Here is a 25,075-nt window from a genome sequence, read left to right as displayed (position 1 = left end):
GAGGCCCATTTCCGCTGAGGCGTCTCGAGGCTGATCACACCTCACCTCTGGAACTTCGAAAGGGTCCTTCACACCCTTGGTGCAAATCAAGAAGTTCCCCGACCTAGCCGTCTCCACTCGAGAGGAATCACGTGGGTCCCGCCCACATCCAGAGGAGCCCCGTTTCCGCCTCGTAGCTCGAGATGAGGGATCCTTTCCCTGCTTCGTCGGGAAAGAGTTCCCGGTGTTCCCGTCGCATCTCAAGAGGAGGCCCTCTCAACAGGAACGGCGAGAGGAACACCAGGGTCGTGCCACCATTCCAAGAGTCCCCCAGATGTCTCAGTCCATACAGAGGAAACTCTTTTCCCTTCACCGGCTCGTCTTTCACGCCGAGGATCGACTCACACCAAAGTGGCACGTGGCACAGCCCTGTGGGAAAGCCTCGTGGGAAAGCCTCGAGGGACAGCCTCGAGGGAAAGCCACAGATCCCTTGATCCACGTGACAGGAAGCGTGACACTACTGCTGCAGCTCGGGAGGAAATCGCACGTGCATGCCCCCACTCGAGACGAGGCCTGACACCCCTGGGGAGACTCAGAAGCACCCCAAGATCCATGGCAACACTGGAGAGGAATCCTCAGGTTGCGGCCCCGACTCCACACAAGGACTGAGGCCCCGCCATGGACGGGAGAGGAATCCCGAGCGGTCCCCTAGCAACACGCATGGGGACTGGCCTTTCCTGAGGCCACCAGAGCGGGTCCCTGAGGTCCCCGTCGTAACTCGAGAAGACCTGCCGCAACTCGAGAAAATCCAGGAGGTTCTCCCCTCCAGGCGAGATGAGGCCCATTTCCGCTGAGGCGTCTCGAGGCTGATCACACCTCACCTCTGGAACTTCGAAAGGGTCCTTCACACCCTTGGTGCAAATCAAGAAGTTCCGCGACCTAGCCGTCTCCACTCGAGAGGAATCACGAGGGTCCCGCCCACATCCAGAGGAGCCCCGTTTCCGCCTCGTAGCTCGAGATGAGGGATCGTTTCCGTGCTTCGTCGGGAAAGAGTTCTCGGCTTTCCCGTCGCATCTCAAGAGGAGGCCCTCTCAACAGGAACGGCGAGAGGAACTCCAGGGTCGTGCCACCATTCCAAGAGTCCCCCAGATGTCTCAGTCCATTCCAGAGGAACCTCTTTTCCCTTCACCGGCTCGTCTTTCACGCCGAGGATCGACTCACACCAAGGTGGCACGTGGCACAGCCCTGTGGGAAAGCCTCGTGGGAAAGCGTCGAGGGACAGCCTCGAGGGAAAGCCACAGATCCCTTGATCCACGTGACAGGAAGCGTGACACTACTGCTGCAGCTCGGGAGGAAAGCGCACGTGCATGCCCCCACTCGAGACGAGGCCTGACTCCCCTGGGGAGACTCAGAAGCACCCCAAGATCCATGGCAACACTGGAGAGCAATCCTCAGGTTCCGGCCCCGACTCCACACAAGGACTGAGGCCCCGCCATGGACGGGAGAGGAATCCCGAGAGGTCCCCTAGCAACACGCATGGGGACTGGCCTTTCCTGAGGCCACCAGAGCGGGTCCCTGTGGTCCCCGTCGTAACTCGAGAAGACCTGCCGCAACTCGAGAAAATCCAGGAGGTTCTCCCCTCCAGGCGAGATGAGGCCCATTTCCGCTGAGGCGTCTCGAGGCTGATCACACCTCACCTCTGGAACTTCGAAAGGGTCCTTCACACCCTTGGTGCAAATCAAGAAGTTCCGCGACCTAGCCGTCTCCACTCGAGAGGAATCACGAGGGTCCCGCCCACATCCAGAGGAGCCCCGTTTCCGCCTCGTAGCTCGAGATGAGGGATCCTTTCCCTGCTTCGTCGGGAAAGAGTTCCCGGCTTTCCCGTCGCATCTCAAGAGGAGGCCCTCTCAACAGGAACGGCGAGAGGAACTCCAGGGTCGTGCCACCATTCCAAGAGTCCCCCAGATGTCTCAGTCCTTTCCAGAGGAACCTCTTTTCCCTTCACCGGCTCGTCTTTCACGCCGAGGATCGACTCACACCAAGGTGGCACGTGGCACAGCCCTGTGGGAAAGCCTCGTGGGAAAGCGTCGAGGGACAGCCTCGAGGGAAAGCCACAGATCCCTTGATCCACGTGACAGGAAGCGTGACACTACTGCTGCAGCTCGGGAGGAAAGCGCACGTGCATGCCCCCACTCGAGACGAGGCCTGACTCCCCTGGGGAGACTCAGAAGCACGCCAAGATCCATGGCAACACTGGAGAGCAATCCTCAGGTTCCGGCCCCGACTCCACACTAGGACTGAGGCCCCGGCATGGACGGGAGAGGAATCCCGAGAGGTCCCCTAGCAACTCGCATGGGGACTGGCCTTTCCTGAGGCCACCAGAGCGGGTCCCTGAGGTCCCCGTCGTAACTCGAGAAGACCTGCCGCAACTCGAGAAAATCCAGGAGGTTCTCCCCTCTAGGCGAGATGAGGCCCATTTCCGCTGAGGCGTCTCGAGGCTGATCACACCTCACCTCTGGAACTTCGAAACCGTCCTTCACACCCTTGGTGCAAATCAAGAAGTTCCCCGACCTAGCCGTCTCCACTCGAGAGGAATCACGAGGGTCCCGCCCACATCCAGAGGAGCCCCGTTTCCGCCTCGTAGCTCGAGATGAGGGATCCTTTCCCTGCTTCGTCGGGAAAGAGTTCCCGGCGTTCCCGTCGCATCTCAAGAGGAGGCCCTCTCAACAGGAACGGCGAGAGGATCTTCCGGGTCGTGCCACCATTCCAAGAGTCCCCCAGATGTCTCAGTCCATTCCAGAGGAACCTCTTTTCCCTTCACCGGCTCGTCTTTCACGCCGAGGATCGACTCACACCAAGGTGGCACGTGGCACAGCCCTGTGGGAAAGCCTCGTGGGAAAGCCTCGAGGGACAGCCTCGAGGGAAAGCCACAGATTCCTTGATCCACGTGACAGGAAGCGTGACACTACTGCTGCAACTCGGGAGGAAAGCGCACGTGCATGCCCCCACTCGAGACGAGGCCTGACTCCCCTGGGGAGACTCAGAAGCACCCCAAGATCCATGGCAACACTGGAGAGGAATCCTCAGGTTCCGGCCCTGACTCCACACAAGGACTGAGGCCCCGGCATGGACGGGAGAGGAATCCCGAGAGGTCCCCTAGCTACTCACATGGGGACTGGCCTTTCCTGAGGTCACCAGAGCGGGTCCCTGAGGTCCCCGTCGTAACTCGAGAAGACCTGCCGCAACTCGAGAAAATCCAGGAGGTTCTCCCCTCCAGGCGAGATGAGGCCCATTTCCGCTGAGGCGTCTCGAGGCTGATCACACTTCACCTCTGGAATTTCGAAAGGGTCCTTCACACCCTTGGTGCAAATCAAGAAGTTCCCCGACATACCCGTCTCCACTCGAGAGGAATCACGAGGGTCCCGCCCACATCCAGAGGAGCCCCGTTTCCGGCTCGTAGTTCGAGATGAGGGATCCTTTCCCTGCTTCCTCGGGAAAGAGTTCCCGGCATTCCCGTCGCATCTCAAGAGGAGGCCCTCTCAACAGGAACGGCGAGAGGAACTCCAGGGTCGAGCCAGCATTCCAAGAGTCCCCCAGATGTCTCAGTCCATTCCAGAGGAACCTCTTTTCCCTTCACCGGCTCGTCTTTCACGCCGAGGATCGACTCACACCAAGGTGGCACGTGGCACAGCCCTGTGGGAAAGCCTCGTGGGAAAGCCTCGAGGGACAGCCTCGAGGGAAAGCCACAGATCCCTTGATCCACGTGACAGGAAGCGTGACACTACTGCTGCAGCTCGGGAGGAAAGCGCACGTGCATGCCCGCACTCGAGACGAGGCCTGACTCCCCTGGGGAGACTCAGAAGCACCCCAAGATACATGGCAACACTGGAGAGCCATCCTCAGGTTCCGGCCCCGACTCCACACAAGGACTGAGGCCCCGGCATGGACGGGAGAGGAATCCCGAGAGGTCCCCTAGCAACTCGCATGGGGACTGGCCTTTCCTGAGGCCACCAGAGCGGGTCCCTGAGGTCCCCGTCGTAACTCGAGAAGACCTGCCGCAACTCGAGAAAATCCAGGAGGTTCTCCCCTCCAGGCGAGATGAGGCCCATTTCCGCTGAGGCGTCTCGAGGCTGATCACACCTCACCTCTGGAACTTCGAAAGGCTCCTTCACACCCTTGGTGCAAATCAAGAAGTTCCCCGACATAGCCGTCTCCACTCGAGAGGAATCACGAGGGTCCCGCCCACATCCAGAGGAGCCCCGTTTCCGCCTCGTAGCTCGAGATGAGGGATCCTTTCCCTGCTTCGTCGGGAAAGAGTTCCCGGCGTTCCCGTCGCATCTCAAGAGGAGGCCCTCTCAACAGGAACGGCGAGAGGAACTCCAGGGTCGTGCCACCATTCCAAGAGTCCCCCAGATGTCTCAGTCCATTCCAGAGGAACCTCTTTTCCCTTCACCGGCTCGTCTTTCACGCCGAGGATCGACTCACACCAAGGTGGCACGTGGCACAGCCCTGTGGGAAAGCCTCGTGGGAAAGCCTCGAGGGACAGCCTCGAGGGAAAGCCACAGATCCCTTGATCCACGTGACAGGAAGCGTGACACTACTGCTGCAGCTCGGGAGGAAAGCGCACGTGCATGCCCCCACTCGAGACGAGGCCTGACTCCCCTGGGGAGACTCAGAAGCACCCCAAGATCCATGGCAACACTGGAGAGCAATCCTCAGGTTCCGGCCCCGACTCCACACTAGGACTGAGGCCCCGGCATGGACGGGAGAGGAATCCCGAGAGGTCCCCTAGCAACTCGCATGGGGACTGGCCTTTCCTGAGGCCACCAGAGCGGGTCCCTGAGGTCCCCGTCGTAACTCGAGAAGACCTGCCGCAACTCGAGAAAATCCAGGAGGTTCTCCCCTCCAGGCGAGATGAGGCCCATTTCCGCTGAGGCGTCTCGAGGCTGATCACACCTCACCTCTGGAACTTCGAAACGGTCCTTCACACCCTTGGTGCAAATCAAGAAGTTCCCCGACCTAGCCGTCTCCACTCGAGAGGAATCACGAGGGTCCCGCCCACATCCAGAGGAGCCCCGTTTCCGCCTCGTAGCTCGAGATGAGGGATCCTTTCCCTGCTTCGTCGGGAAAGAGTTCCCGGCGTTCCCGTCGCATCTCAAGAGGAGGCCCTCTCAACAGGAACGGCGAGAGGAACTCCAGGGTCGTGCCACCATTCCAAGAGTCCCCCAGATGTCTCAGTCCATTCCAGAGGAACCTCTTTTCCCTTCACCGGCTCGTCTTTCACGCCGAGGATCGACTCACACCAAGGTGGCACGTGGCACAGCCCTGTGGGAAAGCCTCGTGGGAAAGCCTCGAGGGACAGGCTCGAGGGAAAGCCACAGATCGCTTGATCCACGTGACAGGAAGGGTGACACTACTGCTGCAGCTCGGGAGGAAAGCGCGCGTGCATGCCCCAACTCGAGGCGAGGCCTGACTCCCCTGGGGAGACTCAGAAGCACCCCAAGATCCATGGCAACACTGGAGAGCAATCCTCAGGTTCCGGCCCCAACTCCACACAAGGACTGAGGCCCCAGCATGGACGGGAGAGGAATCCCGAGAGGTCCCCTAGCAACTCGCATGGGGACTGGCCTTTCCTGAGGCCACCAGAGCGGGTCCCTGAGGTCCCCGTCGTAACTCGAGAAGACCTGCCGCAACTCGAGAAAATCCAGGAGGTTCTCCCCTCCAGGCGAGATGAGGCCCATTTCCGCTGAGGCGTCTCGAGGCTGATCACACCTCACCTCTGGAACTTCGAAAGGGTCCTTCACACCCTTGGTGCAAATCAAGAAGTTCCCCGACCTAGCCGTCTCCACTCGAGAGGAATCACGAGGGTCCCGCCCACATCCAGAGGAGCCCCGTTTCCGCCTCGTAGCTCGAGATGAGGGATCCTTTCCCTGCTTCGTCGGGAAAGAGTCCCCGGCGTTCCCGTCGCATCTCAAGAGGAGGCCCTCTCAACAGGAACGGCGAGAGGAACTCCAGGGTCGTGCCACCATTCCAAGAGTCCCCCAGATGTCTCAGTCCATTCCAGAGGAACCTCTTTTCCCTTCACCGGCTCGTCTTTCACGCCGAGGATCGACTCACACCAAGGTGGCACGTGGCACAGCCCTGTGGGAAAGCCTCGTGGGAAAGCCTCGAGGGACAGCCTCGAGGGAAAGCCACAGATCCCTTGATCCACGTGACAGGAAACGTGACACTACTGCTGCAGCTCGGGAGGAAAGCGCACGTGCATGCCCCCACTCGAGACGAGGCCTGACTCCCCTGGGGAGACTCAGAAGCACCCCAAGATCCATGGCAACACTGGAGAGCAATCCTCAGGTTCCGACCCCGACTCCACACAAGGAATGAGGCCCCGGCATACACGGGAGAGGAATCCCGAGAGGTCCCCTAACAACTCGCATGGGGACTGGCCTTTCCTGAGGCCACCACAGCGGGTCCCTGAGGTCCCCGTCGTAACTCGAGAAGACCTGCCGCAACTCGAGAAAATCCAGGAGGTTCTCCCCTCCAGGCGAGATGAGGCCCATTTCCGCTGAGGCGTCTCGAGGCTGATCACACCTCACCTCTGGAACTTCGAAAGGGTCCTTCACACCCTTGGTTCAAATCAAGAAGTTCCCCGACCTAGCCGTCTCCACTCGAGAGGAAACACGAGGGTCCCGCCCACATCCAGAGGAGCCCCGTTTCCGCCTCGTAGCTCGAGATGAGGGATCCTTTCCCTGCTTCGTCGGGAAAGAGTCCCTGGAGTTCCCGTCGCAACTCAAGAGGAGGCCCTCTCAACAGGAACGGCGAGAGGAACTCCAGGGTCGTGCCAGCATTCCAAGAGTCCCCCAGATGTCTCAGTCCATTTCAGAGGAACCTCTTTTCCCTTCACCGGCTCGTCTTTCACGCCGAGGATCGACTCACACCAAAGTGGCACGTGGCACAGCCCTGTGGGAAAGCCTCGTGGGAAAGCCTCGAGGGACAGCCTCGAGGGAAAGCCACAGATCCCTTGATCCACGTGACAGGAAGCGTGACACTACTGCTGCAGCTCGGGAGGAAAGCGCACGTGCATGCCCCCACTCGAGACGAGGCCTGACTCCCCTGGGGAGACTCAGAAGCACCCCAAGATCCATGGCAACACTGGAGAGCAATCCTCAGGTTCCGGCCCCGACTCCACACAAGGACTGAGGCCTCGGCATGGACGGGAGAGGAATCCCGAGAGGTCCCCTAGCAACTCGCATGGGGACTGGCCTTTCCTGAGGCCACCAGAGCGGGTCCCTGAGGTCCCCGTCGTAACTCGAGAAGACCTGCCGCAACTCGAGAAAATCCAGGACGTTCTCCCCTCCAGGCGAGATGAGGCCCATTTCCGCTGAGGTGTCTCGAGGCTGATCACACCTCACCTCTGGAACTTCGAATGGGTCCTTCACACCCTTGGTGCAAATCAAGAAGTTCCCCGACCTAGCCGTCTCCACTCGAGAGGAATCACGAGGGTCCCGCCCACATCCAGAGGAGCCCCGTTTCCGCCTCGTAGCTCGAGATGAGGGATCCTTTCCCTGCTTCGTTGGGAAAGAGTCCCCGGCGTTCCCGTCGCATCTCAAGAGGAGGCCCTCTCAACAGGAATGGCGAGAGGAACTCCAGGGTCGTGCCACCATTCCAAGAGTCCCCCAGATGTCTCAGTCCATTCCAGAGGAACCTCTTTTCCCTTCACCGGCTCGTCTTTCACGCCGAGGATCGACTCACACCAAGGTGGCACGTGGCACAGCCCTGTGGGAAAGCCTCGTGGGAAAGCCTCGAGGGACAGCCTCGAGGGAAAGCCACAGATCCCTTGATCCACGTGACAGGAAGCGTGACACTACTGCTGCAGCTCGGGAGGAAAGCGCACGTGCATGCCCCCACTCGAGACGAGGCCTGACTCCCCTGGGGAGACTCAGAAGCACCCCAAGATCCATGGCAACACTGGAGAGCAATCCTCAGGTTCCGGCCCCGACTCCACACTAGGACTGAGGCCCCGGCATGGACGGGAGAGGAATCCCGAGAGGTCCCCTAGCAACTCGCATGGGGACTGGCCTTTCCTGAGGCCACCAGAGCGGGTCCCTGAGGTCCCCGTCGTAACTCGAGAAGACCTGCCGCAACTCGAGAAAATCCAGGAGGTTCTCCCCTCCAGGCGAGATGAGGCCCATTTCCGCTGAGGCGTCTCGAGGCTGATCACACCTCACCTCTGGAACTTCGAAACGGTCCTTCACACCCTTGGTGCAAATCAAGAAGTTCCCCGACCTAGCCGTCTCCACTCGAGAGGAATCACGAGGGTCCCGCCCACATCCAGAGGAGCCCCGTTTCCGCCTCGTAGCTCGAGATGAGGGATCCTTTCCCTGCTTCGTCGGGAAAGAGTTCCCGGCGTTCCCGTCGCATCTCAAGAGGAGGCCCTCTCAACAGGAACGGCGAGAGGAACTCCAGGGTCGTGCCACCATTCCAAGAGTCCCCCAGATGTCTCAGTCCATTCCAGAGGAACCTCTTTTCCCTTCACCGGCTCGTCTTTCACGCCGAGGATCGACTCACACCAAGGTGGCACGTGGCACAGCCCTGTGGGAAAGCCTCGTGGGAAAGCCTCGAGGGACAGGCTCGAGGGAAAGCCACAGATCGCTTGATCCACGTGACAGGAAGGGTGACACTACTGCTGCAGCTCGGGAGGAAAGCGCGCGTGCATGCCCCAACTCGAGGCGAGGCCTGACTCCCCTGGGGAGACTCAGAAGCACCCCAAGATCCATGGCAACACTGGAGAGCAATCCTCAGGTTCCGGCCCCAACTCCACACAAGGACTGAGGCCCCAGCATGGACGGGAGAGGAATCCCGAGAGGTCCCCTAGCAACTCGCATGGGGACTGGCCTTTCCTGAGGCCACCAGAGCGGGTCCCTGAGGTCCCCGTCGTAACTCGAGAAGACCTGCCGCAACTCGAGAAAATCCAGGAGGTTCTCCCCTCCAGGCGAGATGAGGCCCATTTCCGCTGAGGCGTCTCGAGGCTGATCACACCTCACCTCTGGAACTTCGAAAGGGTCCTTCACACCCTTGGTTCAAATCAAGAAGTTCCCCGACCTAGCCGTCTCCACTCGAGAGGAAACACGAGGGTCCCGCCCACATCCAGAGGAGCCCCGTTTCCGCCTCGTAGCTCGAGATGAGGGATCCTTTCCCTGCTTCGTCGAGAAAGAGTCCTTGGAGTTCCCGTCGCAACTCAAGAGGAGGCCCTCTCAACAGGAACGGCGAGAGGAACTCCAGGGTCGTGCCAGCATTCCAAGAGTCCCCCAGATGTCTCAGTCCATTCCAGAGGAACCTCTTTTCCCTTCACCGGCTCGTCTTTCACGCCGAGGATCGACTCACACCAAAGTGGCACGTGGCACAGCCCTGTGGGAAAGCCTCGTGGGAAAGCCTCGAGGGACAGCCTCGAGGGAAAGCCACAGATCCCTTGATCCACGTGACAGGAAGCGTGACACTACTGCTGCAGCTCGGGAGGAAAGCGCACGTGCATGCCCCCACTCGAGACGAGGCCTGACTCCCCTGGGGAGACTCAGAAGCACCCCAAGATCCATGGCAACACTGGAGAGCAATCCTCAGGTTCCGGCCCCGACTCCACACAAGGACTGAGGCCCCGGCATGGACGGGAGAGGAATCCCGAGAGGTCCCCTAGCAACTCGCATGGGGACTGGCCTTTCCTGAGGCCACCAGAGCGGGTCCCTGAGGTCCCCGTCGTAACTCGAGAAGACCTGCCGCAACTCGAGAAAATCCAGGACGTTCTCCCCTCCAGGCGAGATGAGGCCCATTTCCGCTGAGGCGTCTCGAGGCTGATCACACCTCACCTCTGGAACTTCGAAAGGGTCCTTCACACCCTTGGTGCAAATCAAGAAGTTCCCCGACCTAGCCGTCTCCACTCGAGAGGAATCACGAGGGTCCCGCCCACATCCAGAGGAGCCCCGTTTCCGCCTCGTAGCTCGAGATGAGGGATCCTTTCCCTGCTTCGTCGGGAAAGAGTCCCCGGCGTTCCCGTCGCATCTCAAGAGGAGGCCCTCTCAACAGGAACGGCGAGAGGAACTCCAGGGTCGTGCCACCATTCCAAGAGTCCCCCAGATGTCTCAGTCCATTCCAGAGGAACCTCTTTTCCCTTCACCGGCTCGTCTTTCACGCCGAGGATCGACTCACACCAAGGTGGCACGTGGCACAGCCCTGTGGGAAAGCCTCGTGGGAAAGCCTCGAGGGACAGCCTCGAGGGAAAGCCACAGATCCCTTGATCCACGTGACAGGAAACGTGACACTACTGCTGCAGCTCGGGAGGAAAGCGCACGTGCATGCCCCCACTCGAGACGAGGCCTGACTCCCCTGGGGAGACTCAGAAGCACCCCAAGATCCATGGCAACACTGGAGAGCAATCCTCAGGTTCCGACCCCGACTCCACACAAGGACTGAGGCCCCGGCATACACGGGAGAGGAATCCCGAGAGGTCCCCTAGCAACTCGCATGGGGACTGGCCTTTCCTGAGGCCACCAGAGCGGGTCCCTGAGGTCCCCGTCGTAACTCGAGAAGACCTGCCGCAACTCGAGAAAATCCAGGAGGTTCTCCCCTCCAGGCGAGATGAGGCCCATTTCCGCTGAGGCGTCTCGAGGCTGATCACACCTCACCTCTGGAACTTCGAATGGGTCCTTCACACCCTTGGTGCAAATCAAGAAGTTCCCCGACCTAGCCGTCTCCACTCGAGAGGAATCACGAGGGTCCCGCCCACATCCAGAGGAGCCCCGTTTCCGCCTCGTAGCTCGAGATGAGGGATCCTTTCCCTGCTTCGTTGGGAAAGAGTCCCCGGCGTTCCCGTCGCATCTCAAGAGGAGGCCCTCTCAACAGGAATGGCGAGAGGAACTCCAGGGTCATGCCACCATTCCAAGAGTCCCCCAGATGTCTCAGTCCATTCCAGAGGAACCTCTTTTCCCTTCACCGGCTCGTCTTTCACGCCGAGGATCGACTCACACCAAGGTGGCACGTGGCACAGCCCTGTGGGAAAGCCTCGTGGGAAAGCCTCGAGGGACAGCCTCGAGGGAAAGCCACAGATCCCTTGATCCACGTGACAGGAAGCGTGACACTACTGCTGCAGCTCGGGAGGAAAGCGCACGTGCATGCCCCCACTCGAGACGAGGCCTGACTCCCCTGTGGAGACTCAGAAGCACCCCAAGATCCATGGCAACACTGGAGAGGAATCCTCAGGTTCCGGCCCCGACTCCACACAAGGACTGAGGCCCCGCCATGGACGGGAGAGGAATCCCGAGCGGTCCCCTAGCAACACGCATGGGGACTGGCCTTTCCTGAGGCCACCAGAGCGGGTCCCTGAGGTCCCCGTCGTAACTCGAGAAGACCTGCCGCAACTCGAGAAAATCCAGGAGGTTCTCCCCTCCAGGCGAGATGAGGCCCATTTCCGCTGAGGCGTCTCGAGTCTGATCACACCTCACCTCTGGAACTTCGAAAGGGTCCTTCACACCCTTGGTGCAAATCAAGAAGTTCCGCGACCTAGCCGTCTCCACTCGAGAGGAATCACGAGGGTCCCGCCCACATCCAGCGGAGCCCCGTTTCCGCCTCGTAGCTCGAGATGAGGGATCGTTTCCGTGCTTCGTCGGGAAAGAGTTCCCGGCTTTCCCGTCGCATCTCAAGAGGAGGCCCTCTCAACAGGAACGGCGAGAGGAACTCCAGGGTCGTGCCACCATTCCAAGAGTCCCCCAGATGTCTCAGTCCATTCCAGAGGAACCTCTTTTCCCTTCACCGGCTCGTCTTTCACGCCGAGGATCGACTCACACCAAGGTGGCACGTGGCACAGCCCTGTGGGAAAGCCTCGTGGGAAAGCGTCGAGGGACAGCCTCGAGGGAAAGCCACAGATCCCTTGATCCACGTGACAGGAAGCGTGACACTACTGCTGCAGCTCGGGAGGAAAGCGCACGTGCATGCCCCCACTCGAGACGAGGCCTGACTCCCCTGGGGAGACTCAGAAGCACCCCAAGATCCATGGCAACACTGGAGAGCAATCCTCAGGTTCCGGCCCCGACTCCACACAAGGACTGAGGCCCCGCCATGGACGGGAGAGGAATCCCGAGAGGTCCCCTAGCAACACGCATGGGGACTGGCCTTTCCTGAGGCCACCAGAGCGGGTCCCTGTGGTCCCCGTCGTAACTCGAGAAGACCTGCCGCAACTCGAGAAAATCCAGGAGGTTCTCCCCTCCAGGCGAGATGAGGCCCATTTCCGCTGAGGCGTCTCGAGGCTGATCACACCTCACCTCTGGAACTTCGAAAGGGTCCTTCACACCCTTGGTGCAAATCAAGAAGTTCCGCGACCTAGCCGTCTCCACTCGAGAGGAATCACGAGGGTCCCGCCCACATCCAGAGGAGCCCCGTTTCCGCCTCGTAGCTCGAGATGAGGGATCCTTTCCCTGCTTCGTCGGGAAAGAGTTCCCGGCTTTCCCGTCGCATCTCAAGAGGAGGCCCTCTCAACAGGAACGGCGAGAGGAACTCCAGGGTCGTGCCACCATTCCAAGAGTCCCCCAGATGTCTCAGTCCTTTCCAGAGGAACCTCTTTTCCCTTCACCGGCTCGTCTTTCACGCCGAGGATCGACTCACACCAAGGTGGCACGTGGCACAGCCCTGTGGGAAAGCCTCGTGGGAAAGCGTCGAGGGACAGCCTCGAGGGAAAGCCACAGATCCCTTGATCCACGTGACAGGAAGCGTGACACTACTGCTGCAGCTCGGGAGGAAAGCGCACGTGCATGCCCCCACTCGAGACGAGGCCTGACTCCCCTGGGGAGACTCAGAAGCACGCCAAGATCCATGGCAACACTGGAGAGCAATCCTCAGGTTCCGGCCCCGACTCCACACAAGGACTGAGGCCCCGCCATGGACGGGAGAGGAATCCCGAGAGGTCCCCTAGCAACACGCATGGGGACTGGCCTTTCCTGAGGCCACCAGAGCGGGTCCCTGTGGTCCCCGTCGTAACTCGAGAAGACCTGCCGCAACTCGAGAAAATCCAGGAGGTTCTCCCCTCCAGGCGAGATGAGGCCCATTTCCGCTTAGGCGTCTCGAGGTTGATCACACCTCACCTCTGGAACTTCGAAAGGGTCCTTCACACCCTTGGTGCAAATCAAGAAGTTCCCCGACCTGGCCGTCTCCACTCGAGAGAAATCACGAGGGTCCCGCCCACATCCAGAGGAGCCCCTTTTCCGCCTCGTAGCTCGAGATGAGGGATCCTTTCCCTGCTTCGTCGGGAAAGAGTCCCCGGCGTTCCCGTCGCAACTCAAGAGGAGGCCCTCTCAACAGGAACGGCGAGAGGAACTCCAGGGTCGTGCCACCATTCCAAGAGTCCCCCAGATGTCTCAGTCCATTCCAGAGGAACCTCTTTTCCCTTCACCGGCTCGTCTTTCACGCCGAGGATCGACTCACACCAAAGTGGCACGTGGCACAGCCCTGTGGGAAAGCCTCGTGGGAAAGCCTCGAGGGACAGCCTCGAGGGAAAGCCACAGATCCCTTGATCCACGTGACAGGAAGCGTGACACTACTGCTGCAGCTCGGGAGGAAAGCGCACGTGCATGCCCCCACTCGAGACGAGGCCTGACTCCCCTGGGGAGACTCAGAAGCACCCCAAGATCCATGGCAACACTGGAGAGCAATCCTCAGGTTCCGGCCCCGACTCCACACAAGGACTGAGGCCCCGGCATGGACGGGAGAGGAATCCCGAGAGGTCCCCTAGCAACTCGCATGGGGACTGGCCTTTCCTGAGGCCACCAGAGCGGGTCCCTGAGGTCCCCGTCGTAACTCGAGAAGACCTGCCGCAACTCGAGAAAATCCAGGACGTTCTCCCCTCCAGGCGAGATGAGGCCCATTTCCGCTGAGGCGTCTCGAGGCTGATCACACCTCACCTCTGGAACTTCGAAAGGGTCCTTCACACCCTTGGTGCAAATCAAGAAGTTCCCCGACCTAGCCGTCTCCACTCGAGAGGAATCACGAGGGTCCCGCCCACATCCAGAGGAGCCCCGTTTCCGCCTCGTAGCTCGAGATGAGGGATCCTTTCCCTGCTTCGTCGGGAAAGAGTCCCCGGCGTTCCCGTCGCATCTCAAGAGGAGGCCCTCTCAACAGGAACGGCGAGAGGAACTCCAGGGTCGTGCCACCATTCCAAGAGTCCCCCAGATGTCTCAGTCCATTCCAGAGGAACCTCTTTTCCCTTCACCGGCTCGTCTTTCACGCCGAGGATCGACTCACACCAAGGTGGCACGTGGCACAGCCCTGTGGGAAAGCCTCGTGGGAAAGCCTCGAGGGACAGCCTCGAGGGAAAGCCACAGATCCCTTGATCCACGTGACAGGAAACGTGACACTACTGCTGCAGCTCGGGAGGAAAGCGCACGTGCATGCCCCCACTCGAGACGAGGCCTGACTCCCCTGGGGAGACTCAGAAGCACCCCAAGATCCATGGCAACACTGGAGAGCAATCCTCAGGTTCCGACCCCGACTCCACACAAGGACTGAGGCCCCGGCATACACGGGAGAGGAATCCCGAGAGGTCCCCTAGCAACTCGCATGGGGACTGGCCTTTCCTGAGGCCACCAGAGCGGGTCCCTGAGGTCCCCGTCGTAACTCGAGAAGACCTGCCGCAACTCGAGAAAATCCAGGAGGTTCTCCCCTCCAGGCGAGATGAGGCCCATTTCCGCTGAGGCGTCTCGAGGCTGATCACACCTCACCTCTGGAACTTCGAAAGGGTCCTTCACACCCTTGGTGCAAATCAAGAAGTTCCCCGACCTAGCCGTCTCCACTCGAGAGGAATCACGTGGGTCCCGCCCACATCCAGAGGAGCCCCGTTTCCGCCTCGTAGCTCGAGATGAGGGATCCTTTCCCTGCTTCGTCGGGAAAGAATTCCCGGTGTTCCCGTCGCATTTCAAGAGGAGGCCCTCTCAACAGGAACGGCGAGAGGAACTCCAGGGTCGTGCCACCATTCCAAGAGTCCCCCAGATGTCTCAGTCCATACAGAGGAAACTCTTTTCCCTTCACCGGCTCGTCTTTCACGCCGAGGATCGACTCACACCAAAGTGGCACGTGGCACAGCCCTGTGGGAAAGCCTCGTGGGAAAGCCTCGAGGGACAGCCTCGAGGGAAAGCCACAGATCCCTTGATCCACGTGACAGGAAGCGTGACACTACTGCTGCAGCTCGGGAGGAAATCGCACGTGCATGCCCCCACTCGAGACGAGGCCTGACACCCCTGGGGAGACTCAGAAGCACCCCAAGATCCATGGCAACACTGGAGAGGAATCCTCAGGTTGCGGCCCCGACTCCACACAAGGACTGAGGCCCCGGCATGGACGGGAGAGGAATCCCGAGCGGTCCCCTAGCAACACGCATCGGGACTGGCCTTTCCTGAGGCCACCAGAGCGGGTCCCTGAGGTCCCCGTCGTAACTCGAGAAGACCTGCCGCAACTCGAGAAAATCCAGGAGGTTCTCCCCTCCAGGCGAGATGAGGCCCATTTCCGCTGAGGCGTCTCGAGGCTGATCACACCTTACCTCTGGAACTTCGAAAGGGTCCTTCACACCCTTGGTGCAAATCAAGAAGTTCCGCGACCTAGCCGTCTCCACTCGAGAGGAATCACGAGGGTCCCGCCCACATCCAGAGGAGCCCCGTTTCCGCCTCGTAGATCGAGATGAGGGATCGTTTCCGTGCTTCGTCGGGAAAGAGTTCCCGGCTTTCCCGTCGCATCTCAAGAGGAGGCCCTCTCAACAGGAACGGCGAGAGGAACTCCAGGGTCGTGCCACCATTCCAAGAGTCCCCCAGATGTCTCAGTCCATTCCAGAGGAACCTCTTTTCCCTTCACCGGCTCGTCTTTCACGCCGAGGATCGACTCACACCAAGGTGGCACGTGGCACAGCCCTGTGGGAAAGCCTCGTGGGAAAGCCTCGAGGGACAGCCTCGAGGGAAAGCCACAGATCCCTTGATCCACGTGACAGGAAGCGTGACACTACTGCTGCAGCTCGGGAGGAAAGCGCACGTGCATGCCCCCACTCGAGACGAGGCCTGACTCCCCTGGGGAGACTCAGAAGCACCCCAAGATCCATGGCAACACTGGAGAGCAATCCTCAGGTTCCGGCCCCGACTCCACACAAGGACTGAGGCCCCGGCATGGACGGGAGAGGAATCCCGAGAGGTCCCCTAGCAACTTGCATGGGGACTGGCCTTTCCTGAGGCCACCAGAGCGGGTCCCTGTGGTCCCCGTCGTAACTCGAGAAGACCTGCCGCAACTCGAGAAAATCCAGGAGGTTCTCCCCTCCAGGCGAGATGAGGCCCATTTCCGCTGAGGCGTCTCGAGGCTGATCACACCTCACCTCTGGAACTTCGAAAGGGTCCTTCACACCCTTGGTGCAAATCAAGAAGTTCCCCGACCTGGCCGTCTCCACTCGAGAGAAATCACGAGGGTCCCGCCCACATCCAGAGGAGCCCCGTTTCCGCCTCGTAGCTCGAGATGAGGGATCCTTTCCCTGCTTCGTCGGGAAAGAGTCCCCGGCGTTGCCGTCGCATCTCAAGAGGAGGCCCTCTCAACAGGAACGGCGAGAGGAACTCCAGGGTCGTGCCACCATTCCAAGAGTCCCCCAGATGTCTCAGTCCATTCCAGAGGAACCTCTTTTCCCTTCACCGGCTCGTCTTTCACGCCGAGGATCGACTCACACCAAGGTGGCATGTGGCACAGCCCTGTGGGAAAGCCTCGTGGGAAAGCCTCGAGGGACAGCCTCGAGGGAAAGCCACAGATCCCTTGATCCACGTGACAGGAAGCGTGACACTACTGCTGCAGCTCGGGAGGAAAGCGCACGTGCATGCCCCCACTCGAGACGAGGCCTGACTCCCCTGGGGAGACTCAGAAGTACCCCAAGATCCATGGCAACACTGGAGAGCAATCCTCAGGTTCCGGCCCCGACTCCACACAAGGACTGAGGCCCCGGCATGGACGGGAGAGGAATCCCGAGAGGTCCCCTAGCAACACGCATGGGGACTGGCCTTTCCTGAGGCCACCAGAGCGGGTCCCTGTGGTCCCCGTCGTAACTCGAGAAGACCTGCCGCAACTCGAGAAAATCCAGGAGGTTCTCCCCTCCAGGCGAGATGAGGCCCATTTCCGCTGAGGCGTCTCGAGGCTGATCACACCTCACCTCTGGAACTTCGAAAGGGTCCTTCACACCCTTGGTGCAAATCAAGAAGTTCCGCGACCTAGCCGTCTCCACTCGAGAGGAATCACGAGGGTCCCGCCCACATCCAGAGGAGCCCCGTTTCCGCCTCGTAGCTCGAGATGAGGGATCCTTTCCCTGCTTCGTCGGGAAAGAGTTCCCGGCGTTCCCGTCGCATCTCAAGATGAGGCCCTCTCAACAGGAACGGCGAGAGGAACTCCAGGGTCGTGCCACCATTCCAAGAGTCCCCCAGATGTCTCAGTCCATTCCAGAGGAACCTCTTTTCCCTTCACCGGCTCGTCTTTCACGCCGAGGATCGACTCACACCAAGGTGGCACGTGGCACAGCCCTGTGGGAAAGCCTCGTGGGAAAGCCTCGAGGGACAGCCTCGAGGGAAAGCCACAGATCCCTTGATCCCCGTGACAGGAAGCGTGACACTACTGCTGCAGCTCGGGAGGAAAGCGCACGTGCATGCCCCCACTCGAGACGAGGCCTGACTCCCCTGGGGAGACTCAGAAGCACCCCAAGATCCATGGCAACACTGGAGAGCAATCATCAGGTTCCGGCCCCGACTCCACACAAGGACTGAGGCCCCGGCATGGACGGGAGAGGAATCCCAAGAGGTCCCCTAGCAACACGCATGGGGACTGGCCTTTCCTGAGGCCACCAGAGCGGGTCCCTGTGGTCCCCGTCGTAACTCGAGAAGACCTGCCGCAACTCGAGAAAATCCAGGAGGTTCTCCCCTCCAGGCGAGATGAGGCCCATTTCCGCTTAGGCGTCTCGAGGTTGATCACACCTCACCTCTGGAACTTCGAAAGGGTCCTTCACACCCTTGGTGCAAATCAAGAAGTTCCCCGACATGGCCGTCTCCACTCGAGAGAAATCACGAGGGTCCCGCCCACATCCAGAGGAGCCCCGTTTCCGCCTCGTAGCTCGAGATGAGGGATCCTTTCCCTGCTTCGTCGGGAAAGAGTCTCCGGCGTTCCCGTCGCAACTCAAGAGGAGGCCCTCTCAACAGGAACGGCGAGAGGAACTCCAGGGTCGTGCCACCATTCCAAGAGTCCCCCAGATGTCTCAGTCCATTCCAGAGGAACCTCTTTTCCCTTCACCGGCTCGTCTTTCACGCCGAGGATCGACTCACACCAAGGTGGCACGTGGCACAGCCCTGTGGGAAAGCCTCGTGGGAAAGCCTCGAGGGACAGCCTCGAGGGAAAGCCACAGATCCCTTGATCCACGTGACAGGAAGCGTGACACTACTGCTGCAGCTCGGGAGGAAAGCGCACGTGCATGCCCCAACTCGAGACGAGGCCTGACTCCCCTGGGGAGACTCAGAAGCACCCCAAGATCCATGGCAACACTGGAGAGCAATCCTCAGGTTCCGGCCCCGACTCCACACAAGGACTGAGGCCCCGGCATGGACGGGAGAGGAATCCCGAGAGGTCCCCTAGCAACTTGCATGGGGACTGGCCTTTCCTGAGGCCACCAGAGCGGGTCCCTGTGGTCCCCGTCGTAACTCGAGAAGACCTGCCGCAACTCGAGAAAATCCAGGAGGTTCTCCCCTCCAGGCGAGATGAGGCCCATTTCCGCTGAGGCGTCTCGAGGCTGATCACACCTCACCTCTGGAACTTCGAAAGGGTCCTTCACACCCTTGGTGCAAATCAAGAAGTTCCCCGACCTGGCCGTCTCCACTCGAGAGAAATCACGAGGGTCCCGCCCACATCCAGAGGAGCCCCGTTTCCGCCTCGTAGCTCGAGATGAGGGATCCTTTCCCTGCTTCGTCGGGAAAGGGTTCCCGGCCTTCCCGTCGCATCTCAAGAGGAGGCCCTCTCAACAGGAACGGCGAGAGGAACTCCAGGGTCGTGCCACCATTCCAAGAGTCCCCCAGATGTCTCAGTCCATTCCAGAGGAACCTCTTTTCCCTTCACCGGCTCGTCTTTCACGCCGAGGATCGACTCACACCAAGGTGGCACGTGGCACAGCCCTGTGGGAAAGCCTCGTGGGAAAGCCTCGAGGGACAGCCTCGAGGGAAAGCCACAGATCCCTTGATCCCCGTGACAGGAAGCGTGACACTACTGCTGCAGCTCGGGAGGAAAGCGCACGTGCATGCCCCCACTCGAGACGAGGCCTGACTCCCCTGGGGAGACTCAGAAGCACCCCAAGATCCATGGCAACACTGGAGAGCAATCATCAGGTTCCGGCCCCGACTCCACACAAGGACTGAGGCCCCGGCATGGACGGGAGAGGAATCCCAAGAGGTCCCCTAGCAACACGCATGGGGACTGGCCTTTCCTGAGGCCACCAGAGCGGGTCCCTGTGGTCCCCGTCGTAACTCGAGAAGACCTGCCGCAACTCGAGAAAATCCAGGAGGTTCTCCCCTCCAGGCGAGATGAGGCCCATTTCCGCTTAGGCGTCTCGAGGTTGATCACACCTCACCTCTGGAACTTCGAAAGGGTCCTTCACACCCTTGGTGCAAATCAAGAAGTTCCCCGACATGGCCGTCTCCACTCGAGAGAAATCACGAGGGTCCCGCCCACATCCAGAGGAGCCCCGTTTCCGCCTCGTAGCTCGAGATGAGGGATCCTTTCCCTGCTTCGTCGGGAAAGAGTCCCCGGCGTTCCCGTCGCAACTCAAGAGGAGGCCCTCTCAACAGGAACGGCGAGAGGAACTCCAGGGTCGTGCCACCATTCCAAGAGTCCCCCAGATGTCTCAGTCCATTCCAGAGGAACCTCTTTTCCCTTCACCGGCTCGTCTTTCACGCCGAGGATCGACTCACACCAAGGTGGCACGTGGCACAGCCCTGTGGGAAAGCCTCGTGGGAAAGCCTCGAGGGACAGCCTCGAGGGAAAGCCACAGATCCCTTGATCCACGTGACAGGAAGCGTGACACTACTGCTGCAGCTCGGGAGGAAAGCGCACGTGCATGCCCCAACTCGAGACGAGGCCTGACTCCCCTGGGGAGACTCAGAAGCACCCCAAGATCCATGGCAACACTGGAGAGCAATCCTCAGGTGCCGGCCCCAACTCCACACAAGGACTGAGGCCCCGGCATGGATGGGAGAGGAATCCCGAGAGGTCCCCTAGCAACTCGCATGGGGACTGGCCTTTCCTGAGGCCACCAGAGCGGGTCCCTGAGGTCCCCGTCGTAACTCGAGAAGACCTGCCGCAACTCGAGAAAATCCAGGAGGTTCTCCCCTCCAGGCGAGATGAGGCCCATTTCCGCTGAGGCGTCTCGAGGCTGATCACACCTCACCTCTGGAACTTCGAAAGGGTCCTTCACACCCTTGGTTCAAATCAAGAAGTTCCCCGACCTAGCCGTCTCCACTCGAGAGGAAACACGAGGGTCCCGCCCACATCCAGAGGAGCCCCGTTTCCGCCTCGTAGCTCGAGATGAGGGATCCTTTCCCTGCTTCGTCGGGAAAGAGTCCCTGGAGTTCCCGTCGCAACTCAAGAGGAGGCCCTCTCAACAGGAACGGCGAGAGGAACTCCAGGGTTGTGCCAGCATTCCAAGAGTCCCCCAGATGTCTCAGTCCATTCCAGAGGAACCTCTTTTCCCTTCACCGGCTCGTCTTTCACGCCGAGGATCGACTCACACCAAAGTGGCACGTGGCACAGCCCTGTGGGAAAGCCTCGTGGGAAAGCCTCGAGGGACAGCCTCGAGGGAAAGCCACAGATCCCTTGATCCACGTGACAGGAAGCGTGACACTACTGCTGCAGCTCGGGAGGAAAGCGCACGTGCATGCCCCCACTCGAGACGAGGCCTGACTCCCCTGGGGAGACTCAGAAGCACCCCAAGATCCATGGCAACACTGGAGAGGAATCCTCAGGTTCCGGCCCCGACTCCACACAAGGACTGAGGCCCCGGCATGGACGGGAGAGGAATCCCGAGCGGTCCCCTAGCAACTCGCATGGGGACTGGCCTTTCCTGAGGCCACCAGAGCGGGTCCCTGAGGTCCCCGTCGTAACTCGAGAAGACCTGCCGCAACTCGAGAAAATCCAGGAGGTTCTCCCCTCCAGGCGAGATGAGGCCCATTTCCGCTGAGGCGTCTCGAGGCTGATCACACCTCACCTCTGGAACTTCGAAAGGGTCCTTCACACCCTTGGTGCAAATCAAGGAGTTCCGCGACCTAGCCGTCTCCACTCGAGAGGAATCACGAGGGTCCCGCCCACATCCAGAGGAGCCCCGTTTCCGCCTCGTAGCTCGAGATGAGGGATCGTTTCCGTGCTTCGTCGGGAAAGAGTTCCCGGCTTTCCCGTCGCATCTCAAGAGGAGGCCCTCTCAACAGGAACGGCGAGAGGAACTCCAGGGTCGTGCCACCATTCCAAGAGTCCCCCAGATGTCTCAGTCCATTCCAGAGGAACCTCTTTTCCCTTCACCGGCTCGTCTTTCACGCCGAGGATCGACTCACACCAAGGTGGCACGTGGCACAGCCCTGTGGGAAAGCCTCGTGGGAAAGCCTCGAGGGACAGCCTCGAGGGAAAGCCACAGATCCCTTGATCCACGTGACAGGAACCGTGACACTACTGCTGCAGCTCGGGAGGAAAGCGCACGTGCATGCCCCCACTCGAGACGAGGCCTGACTCCCCTGGGGAGACTCAGAAGCACCCCAAGATCCATGGCAACACTGGAGAGCAATCCTCAGGTTCCGGCCCCGACTCCACACAAGGACTGAGGCCCCGGCATGGACGGGAGAGGAATCCCGAGAGGTCCCCTAGCAACACGCATGGGGACTGGCCTTTCCTGAGGTCACCAGAGCGGGTCCCTGTGGTCCCCGTCGTAACTCGAGAAGACCTGCCGCAACTCGAGAAAATCCAGGAGGTTCTCCCCTCCAGGCGAGATGAGGCCCATTTCCGCTGAGGTGTCTCGAGGCTGATCACACCTCACCTCTGGAACTTCGAAAGGGTCCTTCACACCCTTGGTGCAAATCAAGAAGTTCCGCGACCTAGCCGTCTCCACTCGAGAGGAATCACGAGGGTCCCGCCCACATCCAGAGGAGCCCCGTTTCCGCCTCGTAGCTCGAGATGAGGGATCCTTTCCCTGCTTCGTCGGGAAAGAGTTCCCGGCGTTCCCGTCGCATCTCAAGATGAGGCCCTCTCAACAGGAACGGCGAGAGGAACTCCAGGGTCGTGCCACCATTCCAAGAGTCCCCCAGATGTCTCAGTCCATTCCAGAGGAACCTCTTTTCCCTTCACCGGCTCGTCTTTCACGCCGAGGATCGACTCACACCAAGGTGGCACGTGGCACAGCCCTGTGGGAAAGCCTCGTGGGAAAGCGTCGAGGGACAGCCTCGAGGGAAAGCCACAGATCCCTTGATCCCCGTGACAGGAAGCGTGACACTACTGCTGCAGCTCGGGAGGAAAGCGCACGTGCATGCCCCCACTCGAGACGAGGCCTGACTCCCCTGGGGAGACTCAGAAGCACCCCAAGATCCATGGCAACACTGGAGAGCAATCATCAGGTTCCGGCCCCGACTCCACACAAGGACTGAGGCCCCGGCATGGACGGGAGAGGAATCCCAAGAGGTCCCCTAGCAACACGCATGGGGACTGGCCTTTCCTGAGGCCACCAGAGCGGGTCCCTGTGGTCCCCGTCGTAACTCGAGAAGACCTGCCGCAACTCGAGAAAATCCAGGAGGTTCTCCCCTCCAGGCGAGATGAGGCCCATTTCCGCTTAGGCGTCTCGAGGTTGATCACACCTCACCTCTGGAACTTCGAAAGGGTCCTTCACACCCTTGGTGCAAATCAAGAAGTTCCCCGACCTGGCCGTCTCCACTCGAGAGGAATCACGAGGGTCCCGCCCACATCCAGAGGAGCCCCGTTTCCGCCTCGTAGCTCGAGATGAGGGATCCTTTCCCTGCTTCGTCGGGAAAGAGTCCCCGGCGTTCCCGTCGCATCTCAAGAGGAGGCCCTCTCAACAGGAACGGCGAGAGGAACTCCAGGGTCGTGCCACCATTCCAAGAGTCCCCCAGATGTCTCAGTCCATTCCAGAGGAACCTCTTTTCCCTTCACCGGCTCGTCTTTCACGCCGAGGATCGACTCACACCAAGGTGGCACGTGGCACAGCCCTGTGGGAAAGCCTCGTGGGAAAGCCTCGAGGGACAGCCTCGAGGGAAAGCCACAGATCCCTTGATCCACGTGACAGGAAGCGTGACACTACTGCTGCAGCTCGGGAGGAAAGCGCACGTGCATGCCCCAACTCGAGACGAGGCCTGACTCCCCTGGGGAGACTCAGAAGCACCCCAAGATCCATGGCAACACTGGAGAGCAATCCTCAGGTTCCGGCCCCAACTCCACACAAGGACTGAGGCCCCAGCATGGACGGGAGAGGAATCCCGAGAGGTCCCCTAGCAACTCGCATGGGGACTGGCCTTTCCTGAGGCCACCAGAGCGGGTCCCTGAGGTCCCCATCGTAACTCGAGAAGACCTGCCGCAACTCGAGAAAATCCAGGAGGTTCTCCCCTCCAGGCGAGATGAGGCCCATTTCCGCTGAGGCGTCTCGAGGCTGATCACACCTCACCTCTGGAACTTCGAAAGGGTCCTTCACACCCTTGGTTCAAATCAAGAAGTTCCCCGACCTAGCCGTCTCCACTCGAGAGGAAACACGAGGGTCCCGCCCACATCCAGAGGAGCCCCGTTTCCGCCTCGTAGCTCGAGATGAGGGATCCTTTCCCTGCTTCGTCGGGAAAGAGTCCCTGGAGTTCCCGTCGCAACTCAAGAGGAGGCCCTCTCAACAGGAACGGCGAGAGGAACTCCAGGGTCGTGCCAGCATTCCAAGAGTCCCCCAGATGTCTCAGTCCATTCCAGAGGAACCTCTTTTCCCTTCACCGGCTCGTCTTTCACGCCGAGGATCGACTCACACCAAAGTGGCACGTGGCACAGCCCTGTGGGAAAGCCTCGTGGGAAAGCCTCGAGGGACAGCCTCGATGGAAAGCCACAGATCCCTTGATCCACGTGACAGGAAGCGTGACACTACTGCTGCAGCTCGGGAGGAAAGCGCACGTGCATGCCCCCACTCGAGACGAGGCCTGACTCCCCTGGGGAGACTCAGAAGCACCCCAAGATCCATGGCAACACTGGAGAGCAATCCTCAGGTTCCGGCCCCGACTCCACACAAGGACTGAGGCCCCGGCATGGACGGGAGAGGAATCCCGAGAGGTCCCCTAGCAACACGCATGGGGACTGGCCTTTCCTGAGGCCACCAGATCGGGTCCCTGTGGTCCCCGTCGTAACTCGAGAAGACCTGCCGCAACTCGAGAAAATCCAGGAGGTTCTCCCCTCCAGGCGAGATGAGGCCCATTTCCAGTGAGGCGTCTCGAGGCTGATCACACCTCACCTCTGGAACTTCGAAAGGGTCCTTCACACCCTTGGTGCAAATCAAGAAGTTCCCCGACCTGGCCGTCTCCACTCGATAGAAATCACGAGGGTCCCGCCCACATCCAGAGGAGCCCCGTTTCCGCCTCGTAGCTCGAGATGAGGGATCCTTTCCCTGCTTCGTCGGGAAAGAGTCCCCGGCGTTCCCGTCGCATCTCAAGAGGAGGCCCTCTCAACAGGAACGGCGAGAGGAACTCCAGGGTCGTGCCACCATTCCAAGAGTCCCCCAGATGTCTCAGTCCATTCCAGAGGAACCTCTTTTCCCTTCACCGGCTCGTCTTTCACGCCGAGGATCGACTCACACCAAGGTGGCACGTGGCACAGCCCTGTGGGAAAGCCTCGTGGGAAAGCGTCGAGGGACAGCCTCGAGGGAAAGCCACAGATCCCTTGATCCACGTGACAGGAAGCGTGACACTACTGCTGCAGCTCGGGAGGAAAGCGCACGTGCATGCCCCCACTCGAGACGAGGCCTGACTCCCCTGGGGAGACTCAGAAGCACCCCAAGATCCATGGA

This window comes from Budorcas taxicolor, chromosome 16 (genome assembly GCF_023091745.1).
Source record: "Budorcas taxicolor isolate Tak-1 chromosome 16, Takin1.1, whole genome shotgun sequence".
NCBI lineage: Eukaryota > Metazoa > Chordata > Mammalia > Artiodactyla > Bovidae > Budorcas > Budorcas taxicolor.
Note: the sequence above shows the minus strand (reverse complement) of the source record.